Consider the following 6,000-nt stretch of genomic DNA (forward strand, 5'->3'; position numbering starts at 1 on the left):
GCTGGAAGCATTAGAAAGGGACTTTAAAAACGAGAAGTATCGTGCGATTGGCAGAACTGGCAACTGAAAGGAAAGATAAACCTTCTTTTTATGCTATTGTGCAGTTTTAACTTGGGGACCTTCTCCTTTTGCTGACTTTAAAAACTTTAAAACCCAGCCCCGGGCTGACAGGGGAAAAAGGGTTCTTTGCGGATACAATTTATAAAGTCGAAATGGATACATAGAGGCACTATTGAAAGAAACAATTTAGCAACTGTATCTTGCTCCTTTGGATGGGATTACTGTGGCAACATTGAAAGGGCTCTGCAAGTGGAAAAAAGTTTTAAGGACTATTCTTATTTTATGCTGCGTAGGAACTTTAATGGCGACCAAAACTTTCCTTCTTTCTCTCTGAACTTTAACAACACTCCCTCTAGTGGAGCTTGGGATTTACAAATTCCTGGGAACTAACTTTGTTTTGTCTTTCTGTTGTTTGGTTATCTACTCTGAGGCCTGTCTTTCCCATGGAACATTTGACAGTCTGACCTTGAATCCAAAGACAGGTGTGGAATGAGTGGCCCTCCGAAAACAAGATCTGCAAAATCGAAAGCAGGGAAAGGCCAACTTGTACAAACAACCCTGATTTCTCAGTCTCGTAGATCTTCAGTCCCTGCCGTTCTACAGGGAGCTGCACCCTCAACAACAGCACTACTAAAGGAACCTGAACAACCAACAACTGAGGATATGGCAGCAGGGGGATCTAATACCCTTCTAGATGAAATGCTACAACAATTTGCAATTTTAAATAAGAAGGTTGATGACCAAACAGCTAAAATTGACTTAGCCACATCCTCAATTACCAAACTATCGGAACAAGTGGTTCAACATTCACAAGAAATTGGGAATTTAAAGGACGCTACATCTGAGGTTCGGAAATTGGCCGAGGCTGCAAACGAAAAAGCTGATCAAGCTGTTCAGAAAGTGGACGAATTGAAAGGAGAGGTAAGGCCACTACATAAACATATTAGTGACCAACAGGCCTACCTGTCAATGGTGGAACTGAAAAATCGGGAAAATAATTTAAGATTACGCTCTATCCCTGAGATTGAGAAAGAAGATCTGACTGGCTTTTTGACAACAGAATTCTCTAAATTTTGGGGTATAAAGGAAGACACAGACTTCAAAATCACAACTGCATTTAGACTGGGAAGAGTTACCAGGAAGGACAGACCCAGAGACTGCTTGATCATCCTAAGAACCAAACAAGAGAGAGACAAACTACTTGACCTTCACTTCAACAAAGCACTTGAGATCCAGGACAGAAAAGCGCAAATCTACAAGGATATTCCTAAACAATTGCTAGATCTCAGAGCTAACTACACCGATCTAGCTGGACTTTTGAGAAGTAACGGGATACCTTATAGGTGGGAGTTCCCGCAAGGTTTATCATTCAACTATAAAGAAAAGAAGGTCAAAATTAGAACGAAAGAGGACAGCCAGAAGTTCCTACACGACCACGGAGAAGACCTGCAGAAGGGTACAGCAGTTCCTTGGCCCCCACCAGAATCTGGGAAAGAACCAGCACCTTCGGGTTCGGATAAAAAAGAAGACACCCCATAAAGAGCAACAACAGATTGATACAGGATGTCTCTGCAGCTGTACAGTTGGAATATTAATGGCGCAAATTCCCCGGAAAAACGCAAAAGGATTTTTCATATTCTGAAAAAAGAACATTTGGATATAATTTGTTTGCAAGAAACTCATGTGACTAGGCTTCACAGGAAAGTGTTAATAAACAAAAGACTAGGCCAAGAATTTATCTCATCAGACAGAGTCAAAAAGAGAGGCGTGGTGATCTATGCAAAAGAGAACTTATTACCAAAATTTTTGTTTAAAGATGAACAAGGAAGAATCCTGGCAATCGAAATACAAACCCAAGGGGAAAAAGTTTTGATACTAGGAATCTACGCACCTAATGAGGGGAAATCAGAATTTTACAAGAAGCTGCATGAGACATTGCTGGACTATCTGGACTATTCTAACATCATTATGATGGGAGACATGAATGGGGTGGTCTCTACTTATATGGATAAGTCACAGAATCAGAATCTGACCAAGGACGGAAGACTACCAAAAACTTTTTTCGAACTAACTGACAATATGGATTTGATTGACATATGGAGGACGAGAAACCCCTTAGGTAAAGAAGGAACTTTCTTTTCTGAGGCTCACCTGTCCTGGACAAGAATCGACCAAATTTGGACAACCAGAGGGCTGGCACCTAAGACTATAAGAGTGGAAATCTGCCCAAAGACCTGCTCCGACCACAACGCCTTGAAAATGGAAATGAGATTTACTACTGCCGATTCCTTTAGATGGAAAATGAATGACAACCTGTTAAGAGATCAAGAGATTGTAAAGAAGGCCCAAAAAGCCTTAAAGGACTATTTTGAAATCAACTTGAACACCTCGGTGGAAAAAAGAATAGTCTGGGACGCAAGCAAAGCTGTTATGAGAGGGTTTCTGATACAACAGAATACGATTAAGAAAAAATTTTGGAACGGGAAAAAAGATAAGATATTAGAGAGGATAAGAGATGGAGAGAAAAAATTAAGACTGAATCCAAAATCAAAGGAGATCTTAAGAGAAATTAAATTCCACCAGTCACAATATACGAAATTGATTAACCAAGAAGTGGAATGGAAAATTAAACAAATGAAACAAAGATCTTTTGAATCAGCGAATAAATGTGGGAAACTGTTGGCTTGGCAGTTGAAAAAAAGACAAAAATTAAACTACGTTACCAATTTAGAAGTTGAAGGGAAAAACATTCAGAAACCGGGAGAAATTAGAAAGTGTTTCCAGAAATACTTTAAAAAACTATATACCCAAGGGTCTGAGGAAGCGATTGAGATAGAACAATTTCTGAAAGACAATGGCCTACCAGAACTATCTCAGGAGAAGAGAGTAATCTTGAATTCCAAAATAACACAACAGGAAATTGAGGATGCCATTCAGAACATGCAGCTAGGCAAATCTCCAGGCCCTGATGGACTTACCTCCAAGTATTATAGGATGTTAAAAGACTACCTGATACAACCTTTAATGGAGGTTTGCAATCAGATTATGGGGGGAGGGAGGGCACCAGAAACGTGGAAAGAAGCATTCATCACATTGATACCTAAAGTGGAAACTGAAAAGACTCAACTTAAGAACTACCGTCCCATCTCACTCCTAAATGTGGATTATAAAATATTTGCAGACATTTTGGCAAATAGATTTAAAAAAGTACTTAATGAAGTGATTCATAAGGACCAAGCAGGCTTTCTCCCAGGCAGGCATTTGTTTGACAATACCAGGAATATTATTGACATTTTGGAACTGTTGCAAACAAATATTAACACCAAAGCAGTGCTTATATTTATTGATGCAGAGAAGGCCTTTGATAATATTTCTTGGAGGTTTATGAAGAAAAATTTGGAAGGGATGGGAGTGGGACGGGGGTTTGAGAATGGAATAGATGCAATTTATTCAGAACAAAAGGCTAAGTTGATAGTGAATAATGTGGTGACAGAAGAATTTTACATTGAAAAAGGAACAAGACAGGGGTGTCCCCTTTCCCCTTTATTATTCATTTCGGTCCTGGAGGTGTGGCTGAATATGATTAGGAAAGATCGGCAGGTACAAGGAATACGGGTCGGAGCGAAACAATATAAATTGAAAGCATTTGCAGATGACTTGGTTTTGACATTACAGGAGCCAGAAGCTAGTACAAACAGAGTTTTAGAATTGATCCAGAAATTTGGTCGGGTGGCGGGCTTTAAGCTGAATAAACAAAAAACTAAGGTTTTAGGGAAAAATTTGACAGCTACTGAAACAGAGGAGTTTCAGAAGGAAACAGAACTAAACATTGTTAAAAAAGTGAAATACCTGGGGGTCAATCTGTCCTCTAAGAACTTGAACTTATTTAAAGATAATTATGAGAAATGTTGGACAGAAGTTAAAAAAGATCTAGAAATCTGGTCAAGATTGAAACTATCCTTGTTAGGCCGAATCGCAGCTATAAAAATGAACGTTTTGCCAAAAATGTTGTTTTTGTTTCAAGCCTTGCAGGTTGTGGACAGAGTGGAATGTTTTGGAAAGTGGCAGAAGGATATATCGAAATTTGTTTGGCAGGGCAAAAAGCCCCGAATAAAATTTAAAATACTAACTGATGCAAAGGAGAGAGGGGGTTTTGCCCTGCCAGACTTAAGGTTATACTATGAAGCTGCCGCCTTCTGCTGGATGAAAGATTGGATTTTGCTAGAAAACACTGATGTCCTAGACCTGGAAGGCTTTAACAATTCGTTAGGCTGGCATGCGTACCTGTGGTATGACAAGGCTAAAACATATGGAATGTTCAAAAACCATATTGTCAGAAAAGCAATATTTATGGTCTGGAAAAAATACAAAGACTTATTGGAAAGTAAAACTCCGAGGTGGGTCTCACCAATAGAGGCCAAGGCTCGGAAAAAACCTAATATGGAGGCCGGCTGGCCGAAATATTGGGAAATATTAGAAAACATTGGAGGTAATTGGAGGTTGCAGAGCTTTGAACAGTTAAAGGGTAAGGTGCAAGATTGGCTTCATTATGCCCAAATTAACGAGGTGTTTAAGCTAGACAAAAAAATAGGATTCCAGGTGGAAAAATCGAAACTTGAGACAGAGTTGTTAGAACCAAAGACCAAGTTATTATCGAGAATGTATAACTTGCTGCTTAAATGGAATACTCAGGATGAGATAGTCAAATCAGCCATGATAAAATCGGCTCAGGACATTGGTTACAATATCATGTCGGAGGACTGGGAAAGGTTATGGACCACCGGTATGAAGTTTACTGCATGTAATGCTCTGAAAGAAAACATTATGAAAATGGTATACAGGTGGTACATGACCCCAGTCAAGCTTGCTAAGATATACCATTTGTCTGATAATAAATGTTGGAAATGCAAGGAGGCTGAAGGGACATTCTTTCACCTGTGGTGGACTTGTCCAAAAGTGAAGGCCTTCTGGGAAATGATTTACAATGAGTTAAAAAAGGTGTTTAAGTACACCTTTCCTAAGAAACCGGAGGCCTTCCTCTTGGGCATTGTCGGCCAAAAGGTGTCAAAGAAGGACAGAACGTTTTTTATGTATGCTACTACAGCAGCAAGAATTCTTATCGCTAAGTATTGGAAGATTCAAGATTTGCCCACACTGGAAGATTGGCAGACGCAATTGATGAACTACATGGAATTAGCCGAGATGACTGCCAGGATCCGGGACTTGGGAGAAGAGACGATGGAGGAGGACTGGGAAAAATTCAAAGACTATCTACAAAAACATTATAAGTTATATGAACTATAATATGCCGCATGATTCAGAAGGTTAGCCCCAGTAATGAAAGTGGATTTTATATGAAATTGGATAATATCTTTGAAAGAACCAATGTTTAAATAGTTAAAAGTGATAATATGTTTTTAGAGCAATTGGAAAATAAGGGATTTAAACTCAAATTCAAACTGAAAGTACAAAGAAACACGCGAAACAAGGTTACAACTTGCTGATTAAATTTATTGATAAGAATGCATTATGCGGGAGATGTGGGGAAGTCCGATAGAAGATGAAATAAGTTGTTGGAATGGTTTGATTTCTTTTTTCTTTTTCTTTTTATCTTTTCTGCTTCTTCTTTCTGTACTATCTGGAAAAATGCAATAAAAATTATTATAAAAAAAAAATAGAAGACATATGACGACAGCCCTGAAAAAAACAAAAAAAACAAAATGTGAACAGTTTCATGTAGCGTGGGAAAATGTTGCTTTCTTATACTGTACTGTAGATGTGAATAAAGATACGTAATTTTTCAAGGTGTGCGTTCAGGGTCATTTACTGATGGAATTCTCTACCTAAAACGGCTGTAAATATTCTTAATAAAGCATAACTATTTGAACATTCATGCATACCTAGGGTACCCGGAGACCATTTTGTTGCATTTATGTAACT

Source organism: Podarcis bocagei (assembly GCF_964188305.1).
Source record: "Podarcis bocagei genome assembly, chromosome: 4".
NCBI classification, from domain to species: domain Eukaryota; kingdom Metazoa; phylum Chordata; class Lepidosauria; order Squamata; family Lacertidae; genus Podarcis; species Podarcis bocagei.